Source organism: Bubalus kerabau, chromosome 7 (assembly GCF_029407905.1).
Source record: "Bubalus kerabau isolate K-KA32 ecotype Philippines breed swamp buffalo chromosome 7, PCC_UOA_SB_1v2, whole genome shotgun sequence".
NCBI classification, from domain to species: domain Eukaryota; kingdom Metazoa; phylum Chordata; class Mammalia; order Artiodactyla; family Bovidae; genus Bubalus; species Bubalus kerabau.
Window position 1 is genome coordinate 11035042 of NC_073630.1, and position 22439 is coordinate 11057480.

Here is a 22439-nt window from a genome sequence, read left to right on the forward strand (position 1 = left end):
TCTGGCTTACTTCACTCTGGATAATAGGCTCCAGTTTCATCCACCTCATTAGAACTGATTCAAATGTATTCTTTTTAATGGCTGAATAATACTCCATTGTGTATATGTACCACAGCTTTCTTATCCATTCATCTGCTGATGGACATCTAGGTTGCTTCCATGTCCTGGCTATTATAAACAGTGCTGCGATGAACATTGGGGTACACGTGTCTCTTTCCCTTCTGGTTTCCTCAGTGTGTATGCCCAGCAGTGGGATTGCTGGATCATAAGGCATGTCTATTTCCAGTTTTTTAAGGAATCTCCACACTGTTCTCCATAGTGGCTGTATTAGTTTGCATTCCCACCAACAGTGTAAGAGGGTTCCCTTTTCTCCACACCCTCTCCAGCATTTATTACTTGTAGACTTTTGGATCGCAGCCATTCTGACTGGTGTGAAATGGTATCTCATAGTGGTTTTGATTTGCATTTCTCTGATAATGAGTGATGTTGAGCATCTTTTCATGTGTTTGTTAGCCATCTGTATGTCTTCTTTGGAGAAATGTCTATTTAGTTCTTTGGCCCATTTTTTGATTGGGTCATTTATTTTTCTGGAGTTGAGCTGTAGGAGTTGCTTGTATATTCTCGAGATTAGTTGTTTGTCAGTTGCTTCATTTGCTATTATCTTCTCCCATTTTGAAGGCTGTCTTTTCACCTTGCTAATAGTTTCTTTTGATGTGCAGAAGCTTTTAAGGTTAATTAGGTCCCATTTGTTTATTTTTGCTTTTATTTCCAATATTCTGGGAGGTGGGTCATAGAGGATCCTGCTGTGATGTATGTGATGTATTTTGTTTTTATAGCATGGATTACTCTGAAATGATCTTCTTTTTCATTTCCTAGTTGACTGTGTTTCTCTTACTAAAATATAACTGCACCAGAGTTAGGGGCTAGAGGGGCTTCTCTGTCTGTTCGTTGCTACTTCCTGTCACTGTAATGTTACTAACTATTGTTGAATGAATGAATAAATAACTTGTAATTGGATAGTCTAGTATGAAGGAAAAAGTGCTTTAATGAACTGGGTGGATCTAAACAAACAAAAGCTGGTTTATATAAAAATATAAAAAATATAGCTATATAAAAGCTATGAAAATATAATTTATAAAAGTCTAAAATTGAGAAGTATTTCAGAAAGAATTGGAAGCTTAAGAAACAGAATAGAACATGTAAAGAGGTGGAAGAAGCAAAGAATGAAGAGCACCAGCCATAATGGTGGTGACAGATGCGAGCGGGCCGTGTTGCAAATGGCATAATATTCCACTGTAGGGCTTCCCAGGTGGTGCTAGTGGTAAAGAACCCGCCTGCCGATGCAGGAGACATAAGAGATGAGGGTTTGATTCGTAGGTTGGAAAGATCCCCTGGAGAAGGCAACCCACTCTAGTATTCTTGCCTGGAGAATCCCATGGACAGAGGAGACCAGCTGGCTATGGTCCATGGGGTCGAAAAGAGTTGGACATGACTGAAGTGACTTAGCACAAACAATATTCCATTGTGTGTGTGTGTGTGTGTATACCCCATCTTCTTTTTCCATTCATCTGTCGGTGGACATCAACATAGGTGGTCCTAGAAATTATCACACAAAGCGAGGTAAGCCAGAGAAAGATAAATATCATATGATAACTACTTACATGAAGAATCCAAAAAAAGATACACATGAACTTATTTACAAAATAGAAAGAGATTGGCAGACATAGAAAACAAATTTATGGTTACCAAAGGGGAAAACGGAGAAGGCAATGGCACCCCACTCCAGTATTCTTGCCTGGAAAATCCCATGGATGGAGGGCCTGGTGGGCTGCAGTCCATGGGGTCGCTAAGTCAGACATGACTGAGTGACTTTACTTTCACTTTCCACTTTCATGCATTGGAGAAGGAAATGGCAGCCCACTCCAGTATTCTTGCCTGGAGAATCCCAGGGAGGGGGGAGCCTGTTGGGCTGCCGTCTATGGGGCCGCACAGGGTCAGACACGACTGAAGCGACTTAGCAGCAGCAGCAGCAGAAAGGGGAAAAAGGAGTGGGAAGAGGGATAAATTAAGAGATTAGGATTAACATATACACACTACTATAGATAAAATAGATAACCAACAAAGACCTTCTGTATAGCTCAGGGAACTATACACAGTATTTTATAATAACCTAAAAGGGAAGAGAATCTGAAAAGGAATAAAGAAATAAGTATACATATGACTGGATCACTGTGCTATACACCTGAAACTAACATGATATTGTAAATCAACTATACTTTAATTAAAAAAAAAAAGTTAAAAAAAGTACTGGCTATGTTGAAGATGTGTAATAAACACTGATGATGGAGAGGAGAGACAGCTGGCCAAGCATCTTGGATGTCTTGAGATGCAGAGAGCATACCTTTCTACCACAAAACCCTTACAGGAATGGTTGTGTTCCACTCCAGGCTGACGAACCCCCGAGTTCAGTGGTTTTGGACTGGAAGGTGACATTGACTCTGTAGGGTGCTGTGGTTTTGGTAAAACTTTACATTACCAATATTCATAGCAAAGTCAAATTCTTGTGAGGATTAGGGCAGGTCTTAGGAGAAGTAGGCTGTGAGGAAAGCTTGTGTCCCACGAGAAGGACTAGCTGATCCTCAGCTGCAATCACCACTGCCCCATGTGAAGATGGGCCCAGCATCATGAGATCTTTGGACTTTTCTAGAAGACCAGATGTTTGGATTTTTATATAAAATTTATATGAAATGCTGGCAACAAATCATTTACAAAAACACACCATGGGCCAAACAAAAACAAATCTGCAGTTTCAGCCTAACCCATAGAGAACCAGTCTGCAACCTCTCATTTCCAAGTTCTTTCCTAATATTATCCTTCTAGAAAAATCCAAGAACCTTCTGAAATAAATAGATGGAAATTTTAAATTTTTGATTATGGAATGAGCACATTCTTCCTTTAAAATAATTTGAAAATACAGGAGAGCATAAAAATTTAGAGATAAGATAGTCTGATGTGTTTCCACATTAGATAATATTCTGGTGTATTTTTTCTATAGTTAAGACTAATGAAAAAAAAAAAAGACTAATGATCACTAATAAAACGCACACATATATGCATATACACATACCTATATATATATATATATATATACACACACATACATAGCCAAGTAGCTTTATCTCCTTCTGTCTCTTTTAGCATCAGATTATAATATTAAAGCATTTTCTTGTTATTTAAAATTTTCAGGAATGTCATTTTTAAAGTCTACTTCATTGTAATTATGGATGGTCATTTACTTGAAGCTTTCTTCATTTTAGATACTTACATTGTTTCCATTTTTTTATTATAGCAAGTAACTTGATAATGAATGTCTTTATACCTAAATATTGACATGTATTTCACATTATTGCATTAAACGTGATAGCTAGAAGTAAAATAATTGGAATGTTGTCGATGACTGAAACCAAATTAATTTTTAAAATTTTGCCACAAAATTCATATTCAAGAACAGTTTTGAGAATATATAATATATTCCTTTCTATCATTAAAAATGACATAAAGAAATATAATTTCTGCTTGATGTGTTTGTTTAATTACTAGTAAGAGTGATTACCCCCTCTTGGATCACAGCCTTGTCATTGTGAAGGGGCTTGTATAAATCAATGAAGCTATGAGCCATGCCGTGCAGGGCCACCCAAGATGGACAGGTCATAGTGAAGTGTTCTGACAAAATGTGGTCCACTGGAGAAGAAAATGGCAACCTATTCCAATGTTCTTGCCTAGAGAACCCCATTGATAGTATGAAAAGGTAAAAAGATATGACACCGGAAGATGTGCTTCACAGGTTAGAAGGTGTCCAATATGCTACTGGGGAAGAAGAGAGGGCAATTGCTAATAACTCCAAAAAGAATTAAGTGACTGGGACAAAGTGGAAATGACTTTCAGTTGTGGATGTGTTTGGTGTTAAAAGTAAAGTCTGATGCTGTAAAGAGTAATATTGCATAGAAACCTGGTATGTTAGGTCTGTGAATCAAGATAAATTGGATGTAGTCAAGTAGGAGATGGCAATATTGAACATTAACACCTTAGGAATCAGTGAACTAAAATGAATGGAAATAGGTGTCTTTAATTTGGACGACCATTATATCCACTACTGTGGGCAAGAATACCTTAGAAGAAATGGAGTGGCCCTCAGTCAATGAAAGAGTCAGAAAGAGTCAGAAACTTAAATGCAACCTCAAAAATGACACAATAATCTTGTCTCATTTCCAAGGTAAACTGTTGAACATCACAGTAATTCAAGGCTGTGCCCCAATCACTGATGCCAAAGAAGCTAAAGTTGACTGGTTCTATGAAGACTTATAATATCTTTTAGACCTAACACACAAAAAAGATGTCCTTTTCATCACAGGGAACTGGAATGCAAAAGTGGGAAGTCAAGAGATACCTGGAATAATAGGCAAGTTTGGTCTTAGAGTACAAAAAGAAAAGCAGGGCAAAAGCTAACAGCGTTTTGTCACAAGAATATGCTGGTCATAGCAAACACTCTTTTCTAACAATCCACGAGATGACTCTACACATTGTTATCACTAGATGGTCAGTACTAATTCAGATTGATTATGTGCTGTATAGCCAAAGGTGGAGAAGTTCTATACAGTCAGCAAAAACAAGACCTGGAGACTGAATGCAGAGTTCCAGAGAATAGCAAGGAAAGATAAGAAGGCCTTCTTATGAACAATGCAAAGAAAGAGCGGAAAACAATAGAATGGGAAAGACTAGAGCTCATTTCAAGAAAACTGGAGATGTTTCATACAAGGATGGGTACAATAAAGGACAGAAACGATAAGAGCCTAACAGAAGCAGGAGAGATTAAAAAGAGGTGGCAAGAATACACAGAAAAATTATACAAAAAAGGTCTTAATGACCCAGATAACCAAGATAGTGTGGTCACGCACCTAGAGCTGGACATCCTGGAGTGTGAAGTCAAGAGGACCTTAGGAAGCATCACTATGAACAAAACTAGTGGAGGTGATGGAATACCAGCTGAGCTATTTCAAATCCTAAAAGATAATCCTATTAAAGTGCTGCACTCAATATGTCAGCAAATTTGGAAAACTCAGCAATGGCCACAGGACTGGAAAAGGTCAGTTTCACTCCAATTCCAAAGAATGGCAATGCCAAAGAATGTTCAAACAATCATACAATTGAGCTCATTTCATATGTTAGCAAGATTATGTTCAAGACCCTCAACGTAAGCTTCAGTTTATGAAACAAGTGCTGATTATTTGCCTATTTAAAAGCTCTGTCACCGTAGGAAAATATGATGTAAGGAGCACTCTTGCAGCCCACATCACAGAAGCCTGGCTTCTGGTGCCCCTCCATGGGCTGGTGTGTCCAGATTGCTTTCTGTGTGAGTGTGTGGGTAACATACTGCAAGCTGAGCAGCTAGGATGATACAACATTGTAATTAGAGTCTGGAATTACAGGAGTATTGAAAACGTGATTTGCAATTTTTACTCTGAAACTGAGGGCTCTTCAGTTTTTATAGAATCAAAATGAGCTTTATTATTCTACAACTGCTCTCACTGAAAAACTTTTCTTGTCTCTTGTTTTGTTCTGCAACAAATTACCTCTGATTAATCTTGTGGGTTTTTACATGAGCAGAATTTGAGCAGAAAAAATAGGTTGTGTTAATCAGTTGTGAATTGTTCATATTAATTGATTAAAGCACCCTAAAGCCATTCCTTTTTGGAATCTAAAGAAGGTTAATATTTTGAATTGATGATTATGTTGCCATTCTACAGCTGTCATGAAGTATTTCTTACTGCAAATGCTTGTATAAAAATGCAGTAGAGTTTGCTTCACAGATAAGAAAAAATAGAAGTTCTTCCATACAATAGGAAAATGAGGGGAGTCCTGTGGTTTAGAAGGATAGAAACGTGTTTTTCAATGATGTAAAATAACAAGATGTCTGATGTTTTGTGCTTCAAAGTCTAGCCAGTGGTGCTCAAGTGTTCCCCTTGAGCCACTGGCAAGTTACAAGGATTCCTGATACGCTTTGCATGACAGTGACTTGATGGACGTGAGTTTGCATGAACTCCGGGAGTTGGTGATGGACAGGGAGGCCTGGCGTGCTGCAATTCATGGGGTCGCAAAGAGTCAGACACAACTGAGCGACTGAACTGAACTGAACTGTGCTTACTCACTCAAGCATAGAATAATTGCATTAATTAGCATTTCCTGGTTCTTAAAAAGGTAAAACATTGACGCCAAACCTGAGATACTTTCGGAACCACGCAGGTTTTTTTTCCACAGCCAACATCTTTTGACTAATATCTTAATGGATATTTTAAGTAAAATTGTATTAGTATCTTTTAATGAAGATACATTTGGAGACATTAGCTTCCGTCAGATGGTTGGGTACTCAAGTCATGTTTTGGAATTCTTTGTAACTGTGGGCAAGTTAGTGCATCTCAGGTGCTGAACTGTACAAAGAAGGTAACAATAACTAACAACAGGGTGGTTGTGTGAACTAAGTAATCTAAAGGATATAAACTTCTTGGTTCAGTGTTTGGAATGTAGAAATAGTGAATAAATGAATTTACTCAACAATGTTTACTGGGGACTTATTCAGTTCAGTTCAGTTCAGTTCAGTTCAGTCGCTCAGTCGTATCTGACTCTATGCGACCCCATGAATCGCAGCACGCCAGGCCTCCCTGTGCATCACCAATTCTCGGAGTTCACTCAGACTCACGTCCATCGAGTCAGCAATGCCATCCAGCCATCTCATCCTCTGTTGTCCCCTTCTCCTCCTGCCCCCAATCCCTCCCAGCATCAGAGTCTTTTCCAATGAGTCAACTCTTCACATGAGGTGGCCAAAGTACTGGAGCTTCAGCTTTAGCATCATTCCTTCCAAAGAAAGCCCAGGGCTGATCTCCTTCAGAATGGACTGGTTGGATCTCCTTGAAGTCCAAGGGACTCTCAAGAGTCTTCTCCAACACCACAGTTCAAAAGCATCAATTCTTCTGTGCTCAGCTTTCTTCACAGTTCAACTCTCACATCCATACATGACCACTGGGAAAACCATAGCCTTGACTAGATGGTCCTTTGTTGGCAAAGTAATGTCTCTGCTTTTTATATGCTATCTAGGTTGGTCATAACTTTCCTTCCAAGGAGTAAGCGTCTTGTAATTTCATGGCTGCAGTCACCATCTGCAGTCATTTTGGAGCCCCAAAAAATAAAGTCTGACACTGTTTCCACTGTTTCCCCATCTATTTCCCATGAAGTGGTGGGACCAGATGCCATGATCTTCGTTTTCTGAATGTTGAGCTTTAAGCCAACTTTTTCACTCTCCTCTTTCACTTTCATCATGAGGTTTTTTAGTTCCTCTTCACTTTCTTCCATAAGGGTGGTGTCATCTGCATATCTGAGGTTATAGATATTTCTGCCGGCAATCTTGATTCCAGCTTGTGCTTCTTCCAGCCCAGCGTTTCTCATGATGTACTCTGCATAGAAGTTAAATAAGCAGGGTGACAATATACAGCCTTGACGTACTCCTTTTCCTATTTGGAACCAGTCTGTTGTTCCATGTCCAGTTCTAACTGTTGCTTCCTGACCTGCATACAAATTTCTCAAGAGGCAGGTCAGGTGGTTTGATATTCCCATCTCTTTCAGAATTTCCCACAGTTTATTGTGATCCACAGTACCAATAATTGTTCTAGACCCAAACTGTCTAACATGGTAGCCTCTGGCTTCATGTGGTTATTGAGCACTTGAAGGTGGTTGGGTTAAATGGAAGTGTGTATAAGTAAACATACATGCTGGTTTTCAAAGCTTTGGAACAAATAAACAAAAGAATGGAAACTGTCAGGTTAACATTTTTATATTGATTAGATATTGATATAATATGATAAATTAATACATTATGGAAATTAATTTTATATGTTTATTTTTTAAAATATAGCTACTGAGACATATATAGTTACATATGTGGCTCACATTACACTTCTAGTGGACAGTGCTGGTCTAGATGCTGAGGAAAAAGTGAAAACAAGAAAAACAAGCCAATAACCAGAAAAAGGCTCTTATAGAGTTTAGATATCAGGAAGGGAGTGTGCGTGCTAAGTTGCTTCAGTCATGTTCGACTCTTTGCAACCCTATGGACTGTAGCCTGCAAGGTTCCTCTGTCTATGGGATTCTCCAGGCAAGAGTACTGGAGTGGGTTGCCATTCCCTTCTCCAGGGGATCTTTCCAACCCAGGGATCAAACCTGAGTCTCTAATGTCTCCTGCATTGGTAGGCGGGTTCTTTATTGCTAGTGCCACAGATATCAGGAAGAAGAAATAGATAATATAAAGTGAACAAATAAATACTGTTGATCCTAATTGTTCATGGTTTTCTGTGACTTTACCTGGTTGCTAAAAATGTGTGTAACCCCCTAAATCAGTATTTGTAGTATTTTTAAAATCATTCACAGGTATGTGCTGAGTGGTAAAAAATTTGAGTCACTGTGCAAGCATGTTCTCAGCTGAAGCCAATCAAGGCAATGCTCTTCCTGTTTCTGCTCTCATTCTAAAAACAAGTATCCTGTTCATGGACTATTTAGTGCTGTGATTTTTACATTTCTTGTTTGTTTTTTAGGGGTCTGATTTTGCTGTTTCCAATGACCCCCCCAGGGTAGTGTTAAAGTACTGTCTAGTCTTCTTAAGCTTAAGAAAGTTATGATGTGCCTTATGGAGAAAATATGTGAATTAGATAAGCTTTGTTTAGACACAGCCATTGGATGTGAGTTCAGTGTTAACAAATCAGCAGTGTGTATTAAATACAGTGTCTTTGAACAGAAACATTCATAAAACAAATTGTATATTGATAGAAGGTGAACATTTTGTGTTCAGAAGCTCACAGGAACTTAACCTTATATTTCCCTCAGGAGTATTGGTTCAGTATTTGCTAATTCAGTATCTACAGTGATTTTATAAAGCATAATTGCCATATATAGCAAGAACTGGTTGTAATATAATACGGTCAATGTCAGGCAGTGATTGGCTTCCCTGGTGGCTCAGAGGGCAAAGAATCCATCTGCAATGCAGGCAACTCAGATTCGATCCCTGGGTGGGGAAGATACCCTGGAGAAGGGAATGGCTATCCAGTCCAATATTCTTGCCTGGAGAATTTCATGGACAGAGGAGACTGGTGGGTGGGCTACAGTCCATGGGGTCACAAAGAGTCAGTCATGACTGAGCAAGTAATACTTTCACTTTTCACTTTCAGGCAGTGATATATGCTGTGTGGAGTATGAGGATTGAGAGGGATATATGTGATAGGGCTGGAAGAATTACTAATTTGGAAAAGACTGAGCAGAAAATCTCTCCAAGGTTGTAGAATTTGAGAACCGTAGCAGAAGATGAATGTGAAAGCTTCTGAAAGCCAGATCCTACAGGACCTTAGGCTATGATAAGGACTTGGGATTTTATTCCATTGGTAATTTGAAGGATTGGAAGATTTCTGAAGGTATGATCAGTTTCTATTATGTTTTAAAGGGCCACTCAGGCTTCTGTGAGGAGAATAAGTTGTCAGGGAAGAAAGAGGGGCAAGTTAGGTGGCTACCGCTGTAGTTCAGGTGAGAGGTGGTGACGGCTTGGAGCCCAAACTGGCTCTTACTACACTTCAGCTGTTTCCCTCATTTCCTGTCATATTTGCCCAGAATGCTAGGCATGGTTCTTTCTCTTGATTGCCTAGTTGTCCATGTCTTAGTTTTGGTTCCTCTCAAAGCTGATCATCTGTTAAGAACTACTGTGCACTTTCTTTCCTGGAAGTGATCCCAGGAGGCCGAAGCGAGGCGCAAGGAGAGTGGGACAAGGTAGAAAGTACAATCAGCACAGGTGTCGTTGGGTTGATTACTGCTCCAAGCAGCTGGGGCTCAAGCCCTCTGGAGACTTCTAAGAAGCCCTCAGAATTAGCTTGGGGGTTGCAGCTGCTTACCGTAGGAGATTGGGGCAACTTCCATCCCCACTGATTGAAGACTGTCCTTGGGGACATTAACTGTCTGCACTTCTGGGCTATCCCGAGCAGACTGAGTATGCTCCTGTAGCTTCAGGGAAAGCCCGAGGCAGCAAAGTGGGGAGGCACAGTGAGCACATGAGCAGGGATATTGGCTACAGACATGGGGTCAGATCATCTCAGTATGGCTACAGTGGTTGGTGGGTCAAGTGGAGGGGGCAAGGGACACAAAAACTTCTATTCCACCCTCCAATTCCTTGCTGACAGTTTAACCTACCTATGAACTTTGGCATAGATCACCTTGGAAACGTGTTTAGCACTTTCACTCCCAGGAAACTGGGTTCTGTACCAGATAGACTACCTGAGACCCTGGTACTCTCCTTATCCTGCTGCAGTGTGAGTATGGCTCCTTCCAAGAGACTCTCTTAGGTATTTGCTGCCATAATGGATCCTGGCTGGGCATGATGATTTTTAAATACAGGCTAGCTTCCTTGGGTGGAGAAGGCAATGGCACCCCACTCCAGTACTCTTGCCTGGAAAATCCCATGGATGGAGGAGCCTGGTAGGCTGCAGTCCATGGGGTCGCTAAGAGTCGGACATGACTGAGCGACTTCACTTTCACTTTTCACTTTCATGCATTGGAGAAGGAAATGGCAACCCAGTCCAGTGTTCTTGCCTGGAGAATCCCAGGGATGGGGGAGCCTGGTGGGCTGCCGTCAATGGGGTCACACAGAGTCGGACACGACTGGAGTGACTTAGCAGCAGCTTCCTTGGGCACCAGACCTATTGCTGAGTTAATTCCAGTGCCAGTATTTGTTAGATGCTGACCTTGTAAGAGCCACAGAATCTCTGTTAACATCATTCTCTTTAATTAAGAAAGAAATGAAAATAGGACTTCGCTTATAAAGCTGTTGTGGAATTAAATGAAGTGAAACAATAAAACTCTTAGCCCAGCACCTGGTACATAGTTAGGCTCAATGTATGTTAGTGGTTACTGTTATCCCAAATGCCTCTGCTTTTTCCTTAGTGATCATTGCAAAGAAAAAGGAGGAAAACAATAGAATGGGAAAGACTAGAGATCTCTTCAAGAAAATTAGAGATACCAAGGGAACATTTCATGCAAAGATGGGCACAATAAAAGACATAAATGATATGGACCTAACAGAAGCAGAAGATTTTAAGAAGAGGTGGCAAGAATACACACAGAAGAACTATACAAAAAACATCTTCATGACCCAGATAACCATGATGGTGTGATCAGTCACCTAAAGCCAGACATCCTGGAATGTGAAGTCAAGTGGGCCTTAGGAAGCATCATTATGAACAAAGCTAGTGGAGGTGATGGAATTCCAGTTGAGCTATTTCAAATCCTAAAAGATGATGCTATTAAAGTGCTGCACTAAATATGCCAGCAAATTTGGAAAACTCAGCAGTGGCCACAGGACTGGAAAAGGTCAGTTTTCATTCCAATCCCAAAGAAAGACAATGCCAAAGAAGGTTCAAACTATCACAAAATTGCACTCATCTCACACTCTAGCAAAGTAATGGTCAAAATTCTCCAAGCCAGGCTTCAACAGTACATGAATCATGAACTTCCTGATGTTCAAGCTGGTTTTAGAAAAGGCAGAGGAACCAGAGATCAAATTGCCAACATCCATTGGATCATCAAAAAAGTAAGAGAGTTCCAGAAAAATATCTACTTCTGCTTTATTGACTATGCCAAAGCCTTTGACTGTGTGGATCACAACAAACTGTGGAAAATTCTTCAAGAGATGGGAATACCAGACCACCTCACATGCATCCTGAGAAATCTGTATGCAGGTCAAGAAGCAACAGTTAGAACTGGACATGGAACAACAGACTGATTTCAAATCAGGAAATGAGTATGTCAAGGCTGTATATTGTCACCCTGCTTATTTAACTTATATGCAGAGTACATCATGAGAAATGCTGGGATGGATGAAGCACAAGCTGGAATCAAGATTGTCAGGAGAAATATCAATAACCTCAGATATGCAGATGACACCACCCTTATGGCAGAAAGTGAAGAAGAACTAAAGAGCCTCTTGATGAAAGTGAAAGAGGAGAGTGAAAAAGTTGGCTTAAAACTTAACATTCAGAAAACTAAGGTCATGGCATCTGATCCTATCACTTCATGGCAAATAGATGGGGAAACAATTACAGACTTTATTTTCTTGGGCTCCAAAATCACTGCAGATGGTGATTGCAGCTATGAAATTAAAAGACACTTGCTCCTTGGAAGAAAAGTTATGACAAACCTAGACAGCATATTAAAAAGCAAAGATATTACTTTGCCAAAAAATGTCCATCTAGTCAAAGGTATGGTGTTTCCAGTAGTCATGTATGGATGTGAGAGTTGAACTATAAAGAAAGCTGAAAGCTGAAGAATTGATGCTTTTGAACTATGGTGTCAGAGAAGACTCTTGAGAGTCCCATGGACTGCAAGGAAATCCAACAAGTCCATCCTAAAGGAAATCAGTCCTGAATATTCATTGGAAGGACTGATGCTGAAGCTGAAACTCCAATACTTTGGCCACCTGATGGGAAGAACTGACTCATTAGAAAAGATCCCGATGCTGGGAAAGATTGCAGGCAGGAGGAGGGGGAATGACAGAGGAAGAGACGGTTGGATGGCATTACCGACTCAATGGACATGAGTTTGAGTAAGCTCCAGGAATTGGTGATGGACAAGGAAGCCTGGTGTGCTGCAGCCCATGGGGTCATAAAGAGTCAGACACAACTGAGTGACTGAACTGAACTGAACTTTTCCCCATCACCATATTTCACTTAGTTCTCCTCTCCACTGGCCATGGTATGAAGTCTGAGGTGCTCATCAATTCTGGTAATGTTGTTACCAATAGATTTGCAAGTCTCTAGGGTCAGGACTCTGATCCTCTTTTTTTTTTTTTTTTTTTCCTGACCAAGAATATTAGTTTTAAGGATCTTCATCTATGATGCTCTCTCATGAATAGATCCTGAATTAAATCTCACTTTCTAGTCATGATGTAGTCTATTTTATTCAGGGATTTCTAATTCATGTAAGGGCTTTTGTCAGATTCTTAGTGATAATTTTGTTTATTGACTTGTTGCTATAGACATTATTTTTAGTTCCACATTTTAATTTTAATAAAATTAAAATTTTTGATCTTTATCTTTAAAGGGAATAGGGATAGCAGAGAAAGGGGAATAGTTCTGAGGGTAGACAATGGAAACTGGATGCCATCTATACTCAGATTATCTCTGCATAGTCTTTCTATAAACCTAAAGAAGATGCTCTGAGTCCTCTACAGAGCCTTGCTCCAAAATTTATCTTGGAAAGACTGATAGAGCAAGCTAAATTTCTATCAGGATAATTTAGGAGACTGAGGGCTATGTTTCTTCTGCAGGAGAGCAATGATATCAGTTCTATTGAGAATCTAATAGTATGCCTGAAATAAACCTGCTTTCTGTGCTAGTTTTGAGAATGTTTCAAGCTTTTATGAGAGTATTTCATATGCTGAACTCTTCTTTTTTTTTTTTTTTTTTTTGCTGAACTCTTTGAATTCCCTCTGTGGTGAATCATGCCTAGCATTTGAACAAAAGTGCATAAAATACAGCTTCTTGTCTCAAGAGGCTTTTAGACTGGAGGGGACCTTACATGTATAACATATAAACAAATATGTAAAGTGTTATGAAAAGGTACAAAAGATAATGGTGATGTTCTTTTATTTCTTTTATTAGTAGAAGTGTTCATGGGAGAAGTCACATTTGAGCCGTCATTGTGGATAACTGGGATTTTGGTACAAAGAGTTAAAAAGTAAAAGCAGACCCATGGGTATTAGAGGATAAAGAAATAGTTTGAGCAAAAGCAGAGGTATCAGAGTATATTGTAAGTTCATAAAATTGCAAATAGACCAATTGGACTGAAACATAAACTGCCTGGGGCATCATGTTGAAATTTCTTCATTTCCTTCTTCATGACTTCTTTATTTATTGGAAAAGAAATGTTAAATTTCCTATAGTCCTAAAAAATAAGCAACGTATACACTTTATTCTCAATGGAGGTGTCAAAGAAACATGCTGTCAGCTAAGTTAAAGTACATTTTCTACCTATTTCCTTGGCCTTTTTTTCTTTTTTTGCATTTTGGGAATCTTTTTTTCCCATGTATTTGGTCTTTGTGAAATTTTTAATAATATTCATGGTATAGTTTCATTGAGAGGACCGTAGAAATTATTAATATTAACACTAAGCTTTACAAGTGACTACTAAAGTGAAAAATCACGGGAAGTTTGTTGATTAAGGATCTACTTATTTTAATTTCCTAGTCAAATTTATTTGACACATTCTCATTAGCAACATTGTGGCATGAAGATATACCAACTTGGGTTAAATTTTACCTCTGCTACCAGATGTATAACCTTGGACACATTTCTCAACCTCTCTGCCCCTCTATTTATTTATGTGTGAAATGGGGATGGCAAATACAGGCACACGGCAAGAGTTAGGTGGAATATAATTCAATGTCTCTACTCAGCTATTGTGCAATGCAAGCTTGAAACACCATATGATCTACTTTTTGACAAGTTGTCTAAATGCTTTCATGTCCTGCTGAAAAAGAGGTATATTGTACTGTGGGGAGACCAGTACAGATGTCCCTAGATAACAACATAAGACAGGGAGTCTGGCTTACTGGGCAATGCTGAAGTGCACCAGGCACCACTGTTCTTAATGGCCTTGACCTCTCATCAATCACACTCTCAGCACTCGTGCTGTCTTCTCAGTACTGACTCACTGATTTCCCTCCGAAAAATGTGAAGGTGACTTCTTACCTTATGTCTTAATCCTCTTTGATTTATTTTGGTTTTGAATATACTTTTTCCATCTCCGAGGTCTTCTCACTGTTGGATCAACCAATACCAGCTGTTTCCCATTCCTGATATTGTCTATTGTTCTACCTGGTGGTAACTTTTCTGCTTCCAACAAAGCAGGAAGCAAATGAAGTTGCAAGAGATACATACAGCTCACTATCTGGCTAAAAATTTGACTTGGCAGCAGGTCACCTGGGAGTTGCCAAGTCAAATGCAATAGAGAATGTGTGATTTGATTAAATGAAATATCAAGGTTCCTCTTGCTGACCACATCTCCTCATTTAGGGGCAGCTAGAGTTCTAGGCAACTATGTGGGGCAGCAGAGAAATCAGATGATCACAGCAGAGGTCCTCTCAGAGTCTCTGTCCCTGCTCTCCAACTGTCTACTTTTCTCTTCCATTCGAAGTTGCTCTGCTAGCTTGTCTCCTACTAAACACTTCATTTCCTGCCAAAGTCTGTGACTCCTCTAACTTTTCCTATCTTTCACTCATAATCATCCACATAAATCTTAAAATCAGAATCTTTGAAGTCATTCTTGAGCCTCCTACCTTCTTTTTCTAAATATGATTTCTAAGTTTGGTCAGTCTACTTTCAAAGTCATCTGCCCACTTCCTCAACAGTTTTCTCAACCGTTTCCTCATCCCAGTAACCATCATCTCTCATCTGGATATCAAAATCGTCCCCTAACAGTTCTCCCCGTGGTCCTTCTTGGTCCTTTGTTCCTATCTCCAACACATTCATCATACCACAAGAATATGGTCTTTAAAAATTTCAGTCTTATCAGCCTCCTCTTTTGCTAAAAGCCCTTTTATGTCTTTTCACTGCTTTTAGAATAAACTCCGCCTTCCTTACCTTGTGATTACCTGTATTACTACCTCCTACCTATTCTCCCAGGTGCCTTTCCTCCTGCTCCCTCCATGGCTCTCTTTGTCCAGGTCATTCAAGTAGTGTCTCCTGTCTCCTTCTGATTCTTTAGTTAGTTAAGCTCTGCCTTGCCTTCCACCTACAGCAAGGCTCTTCTTCCACCTTCAAATAGATTGCTTCTCCTTACCATTCAGGTCTCAATGTTAAACATAATCCATCATGGCTTAATTCACAGTAACCCCCATCCCTTGTTGTTATTTTTTAATAGCACAGTGGTTTCCATGATATATATATAGCATATATATTTTTCAGTTTACTCATTTAATATTTATATCCCATACTAGAGAGAAAGAGGAGAGTGGAAAAAGTTGGCTTAAAACTCAACATTCAGAAAACTAAGATCATGGCATCTGGTCCCATCACTTCATGGCAAATAGATGGGGAAACAGTGGAAACAGTGACAGACTTTATTTTCTTGGGCTCCAAAATCACTGCAGATGGTGACTGCAGCCATGAAATCAAAAGACGCTTGCTCCTTGGAAGAAAAGTTATGACAAACCTAGACAGTATATTAAAAAACAGACATTACTTTGCCAACAAAGGTCCGTCTAGTCAAAGCTATGGTTTTTCTGGTAGTCACATATGGATGTGAGAGTTGGACTATAAAGAAAGCTGAGTGCCAAAGAATTGATGCTTTTGAACTGTGGTGTTGAAGAAGACTCTTGAGAGACCCTTGGACTGCAAGGAGATCCAACAAGTCCATCCTAAAGGAAATCAGTCCTGAATAATCATTAGAAGGACTGATGCTAAAGCTGAAACTCCAATACTTTGGCCACCTGATGGGAAGAACTGACTCATTTGAAAAGACCCTGATGCTGGGAAAGATTGAAGGCAGGAGGAGAAGGGGACAACAGAGGATGAGATGGTTGGATGGCTTCACTGACTCAATGGACATGAGTTTGGGTAAACTCCAGGAGTTGGCAATGGACAGGGAGGCCTGGCCTGCTGCAGTGCATGGGGTCAAAAAGAGTCAGACACAATTAAGTGACTAAATTGAACTGAGAGAGAAAGACCCTTGAAAGCAGATATAAAGCCTCTAGCACTGTGTACTTATAGATGCTTTGAATATTTAGTTTGAGTTGATAAATAGAATGAATATCAATAAGGACAGTGAATTCTGAATAGGCATGAAGCTAGAAAATGCTTTGTATCTGTGTCAACCATACAGAGAGGTCACATTGATCTTTTATTTGAATCCTTTTGTTTCATTTAATAAATTTTTTTTTTGTCAGTAAAAGGCAATGAGGGTATTACTTTTCTTTTCAAAATCTTTAAGGAGCAACATTGTTCCACAAAGCTGGGCTAGTGGGGAGGATTATTTCCAATGCCAGGATCTGAGTTGCCACCACTCTCCCAACACACATATCAAATAGAAATAAGTGTCTTTGTTCTCTTCAGAATCACATTCTCAGTGAGCCAAAGTCCTTAATATCTCAGTAATTACCAGGCCTTGGCCCTGGTCTCTCCATAGGTGAGTTTGGAGTTATGTCTTTAGGCCATTTCTGTACACAAGCTGGCCAAATCCAACTGATTTGGGGAACATTTTCCTGTTGGGAACTCAGGAGAACCTTTTGTTTAGATTTAGCAGGGTCATCCTAAATGTAATAGCATTTAGTTTATACAGTTTTGCACATAATGCTGAATTTATCATCTGATCAGCGGGGATTTAGTTCATAGGACACTTTAAATGCTCAGAGCCCTGAGTGCAATGGACAAAAGTAGATACTGGCTAGGATTGTGCCCAAGGACAGAGACAGAGTCTGACAATATATTTACTATGTTACCTATCTAGGACAAATGTCACTCATATTTTAAGAATTATACAGCAAATCACATGAGCTTCTTGATTTAGATGTCCTGTACAACCTGGGGATTGTTCTCAAAGTGGGCATAGTCTGGAAGTCATCCTTGTCAAGAAGATGCAAATGTAAGCATCAGTGATACAAAGAGAGCAGACTTCAGAGAAAGCTGGATATAAGCTCAATAAACTCAAAGAAGCTAAAGTAATGGGGTCATGCAAAAAATGAAAAGAAATCATTCCGTGGCCAAAAGTTACTGACGGACAGTAATACTAGATAGTGGCTTTCCAAAAATTTTGACTGTGGTCCTCAGTAACAAATGCAGCAATTTTTATAAGGAATATTTACCCATAGTGTGGATGTACTTTTAACTTTCCTTTCCTTCCTTTCCTTTTCTCCATTGCCACACCTTCTTTCCAAAATAGCTCATCTCAGTCCACTGGGCTAATTTCTTGACACTCTGATGGGTATTGACTTGCAGTTACCAGAAACAAAAACACATGAACAAAATAAAAAACTAGCAAGCAAGCAATCAATCAACAAACAAGCTTTGTTGTAGAACATTCTGGAGAGTACCAGAGTCAACCCTGCAATGTAATGGTTCTGTACTTGAAGTGAACTTTGAGCAAGCACAGCAACAAAGATAGAATTTCCTGCAAATATTATAAGTGTCCTGATGCAGGCAGGGAATCAATAACCCAGCACTGAGTGGTATGAGACAAGAGCCTTGTGGGCCACATACTATAAGATCGATAGAAATTAATCAACACAAGAAGGAAGAATGTATTGCCCCAGAATAAGTGGTTAAGAGTGTAAATGTGTTCCTTGCAAGAAGTTAATATCAGAAATCCATTTGTTCTTTTATTTGTTTATTTAACCAATATTTTTGAAAGATCCAGATCATATGTGGGAACAAGATACACCCTGTGCCTTTAAAGAACTTCATAGTGAGCCTGCTGTTTATGGTTTGATATATATGATATGACAATTAATATATAATCATATGTAATGTAACAAATTGAATGGAAAGGAAAAAAACATATAATTCACATTTCACATCACAGCTTTAGTTGTTTTCAGTTAACCCTTCTTGCTAACTGGGTTATCTTTAGGTATTGTATGTAGATACTTAGACAATGTGGACATCAAATCACAATTGCAGTCAAGAGGCTTGTAGTTAAGGGTGGAGAGCTCGAGTGAGTAAAACCTTTAAAATAAAGTTGATTTTAAAAGTGTATTTATTTTTTGAGTATTAATTATTACACTTGTGTGTATTGAGTGCATACTTTAAAAAGATAGTTTCCCTATGAGATTGTCATACTAATGTTGAGTTTTAGAGTACACTTACATGATTCAATTTAGAAATCCATTAGTGTTGCCTTTTATTGATTTTTAATTTGGTTATTGTTTTTACCTACCTCCAACTAATTATAAACTCTTTAATGATAGAATTTTACTCTTTATATATTTCTTAAATGAGTGTGGGATATAAAATAAGTATTAAAGTTATGAGCTCATGAGATTGTTACCATGGAAAATTGTTTTCCTTCCTGAAAATAAGGGGGTAGAGTCATGACTTATAAGAATGTAAGGTTAAGAAAGTCATCCTTCTATCTGTGATGTAGTTTTTTTTTATTTTCTAAATATCCTGGACCTCGTTATTGGTGCCGGAACTTACCCTCCAGTAGCCATAACTACCTGGGGCCTAAGTAACCAAGAGTGTATGAAGTTTATTGCTGGTTTTCTCAGGCTGCCATAATAAATTACCACAAACTAGATGGCTTAAACTGCACAGATTTATTTTCTCATATTTATGCCATTCCTCCCTCATAGTTTTGAGAGTTTGCTGGCAGTTTTTGGTGTTCCTTGCCTCATAGATGATCCTCGTCTTCCTGCATCATAGATGATCCTCGTCTTCCTGCATCTTCATATCATCTTTCTTCTCTGCATGTCTGTCTTTGTTTTCAAATTTCCCCATTTATAAAAGGACACAGTCTGTTAGGTTAGGGTCCACCCTTACAACCTCATCTTTACTTGGTCACATGTAAATAAGATTACATTCACAGGTAGGGGGTTAGCACTTGACATCTTTTGAGGGGACATAATTCAGTCTCAAAAGACTATATTGTGAGATCTTGGATTTTATTGAGAACATCACCTAAACCTTGTCAAGGGAGTTAGACAACATCCTTGTCCATGCCTGACTTAGATATTTACTCACTTTTATTATGAATTCTAAAGGCTTCTCCCAATTCCTGCTGCTATTTTGTCAAGGGATTTTGTCAGATTGATTATTATGTAAAGTACCATCAAATAGATCATTTCTATATTCCCAGCAACCCCATTGTTGTGCATCAACCACCTTAAATCCCCTAGATTTTATTGTTACATGTACCCTTGCTTATAGGTGGGTAATCATAAGGAAAACTGCCTCAGAGATTTCACAGTTATTTGGAAACAACTGAAAAAATAGGATATCTATTTCAATATATGAAAAATATCCAGCAAGCTGAGACTAGATTTTTCTTGAGAATCCACAAAATAAGCAAGAAAACTCAGAAGTGTTACTTTTTCTGTTCACTTGAACTCTAGTATCCATAACATCCCTCACATGGTTAATACACAAAATATCTAGTATCTAAGAATGTTAACAACTGTTCTACTATAAATGTATGCACTTTGAGGACTTTCCCCAGAAGCAATGACATATAGACTAGGTTTATTCCAGTCTCCCGGCCCATATTTTGCTTGTGACTAAGGACAAGCTGGTTAAGAAGATGAAATGGTGGCATGTTAACTGACCCACATGGGTATGAGTCTCACTTGTGATGAATGCTAAATCCTGTTAACGTGAACACCAGAGGATATTACCCAAGCTCAGATAAGGTATTGTTCATTGATGAGATGGCTAACTGGAAGTGTCTCCCGTAAAGATACCAGAAAAGGCCAGGGGTTTACATCAAGATAAGAGATTTTAGAGGGATGGAGTGAAAGAAAGAAAAAGGAATCTTCACATCAGGTATGATTTCAGTGATTATTACATTTTTTTTGTATATCTTTTCTTCAAAAATAGGTCAGTATTTTAGATAGAAACACATTCTGTCTGAAAATACATCATTTGGCTGCTAAAGTATTTTCTAGGTAGTTTTGAGGAAATACATTTGTGTAGATATAAAATGATGACAATATTTGTATCATCTTAATATCAATACCTATAGCATGCTGATTAACAGCATGAAATCTGAAGCCAGAATGTGTGGGTTTGACTATTAACCTTGTACTAAACTAGTCAGCAAAGCAGCAACAGGTGTCACAGGCAAAGTAGCTGTCCAGTGGGTTACGCACTGAGAAATATCTCCTGAGGAAGTTTTTTTTTTTTTTTTTCTCATGAAAGTGCCTTTTAATTGACCGCTGTTGTAGCCACTTGTTTTACTCAAGTGTTCAAGACACTTCCCTAACATGAATTCCAAGTCACTGAGGCTGTCCCCTGGAATTTGTGCTTTGTGAATAAAAAGTCACATTAAAAAAAAAATAATCCTTGGTAGTTGTGAACACTGAGAAAGGCACTTAACTACACTTTGACTTTGTTCCCCTCTTTGTAAAATGAGTCTAAAAATAGGCCTATCTCATACATCCACTGTGATAGCTAAATTATTTAATATACTGAGAATTAAATGACTTTAATACTTAGTGTCTAGCAAAGAAGAAAAGTGAAGGGACAGTCACTCAGTCTTGTCCACTCTTTGTGACCCCATGGACTTTAGAGTCCATGGAGTTCTCCAGGCCAGGATACTGGAGTGGGTAGCTGTTCCCTTCTCCATGGGATCTTCCCAACCCAGGGATCAAACCCAGGTCTCCCTCATTGCAGGTGGTTTCTTTACCAGCTGAGCCACAAGGGAAGTGGTATATAATTAATATTATCTGTGTGCAGTCTGGACTTCCCAGGCAGCTCTGCGGTGAAGAATATGCCTGTCAATGCAGGCATGTGAGTTCCATCCCAGGGTCAGGAAGATTCCCTGGAGAAGGAAATGGCAACCCACTCCAGTATTCTTACTTGGGAAATCCCATGGACAGAGGAGCCTAATGGGCTGCAGTCCATCAGCTTGCAAAGATTCAGACATGACTTAGCAACTGAGCAGCAGCAGAGCAGTGTCCAGTCTGTATTAAATATTTTAAAAAATTCAAGAAAACTATGTGTTTTGAAGTTTTATTGCAGGGGAATTATATCATAATTTGAGAATCAATTAAACTAAAATACATGTGATAGACAGCAATACAATAAAGCATGTCATTAGATCCCAAGTGTTGTATATTGTTTTCAAGGATAAGCACAACCTTTCTCCTATTCTCTCCCATTCTTCTCTGCAATGTGCCTTTGTGACTTGTTCCATCAAGAGATGGAGACTATTTTCCCTGACCTCTGAGTCTGGACTCACTGTGTGCCTTATTTGGACCAACAGAATAAAGTAGAGGTGATGTTATACTGAGTCCTGGATTTTCCATCTCCAGGGACATTGCAACTTCTGCCCTGACACTCTTGGAACTCTGCCTTAGGACTAGGGCAAAAAAAGTTGGTCTAACATACTGGAAGATAAAAGGCCCATGGAGGAAAATGAAGGTGTGCTAATCAACACCAGTACCATTTGTCAGGCAGCAGGTGAGGTTGTCTTTGATCCTCCTGTGCAGCTGACACTCAAGGTGATGCTCCACATGAGTGAGCACAGCTGAGAAACTCCCAAGTCAACCTGCAAAATCATGGCAGACAGAAACTTACTATTGTAAGATACTGAGTTTAGGAGTAGATTATTATACATCAATGAAATTTTAGCGATGCAGAGTAAAATGCAAT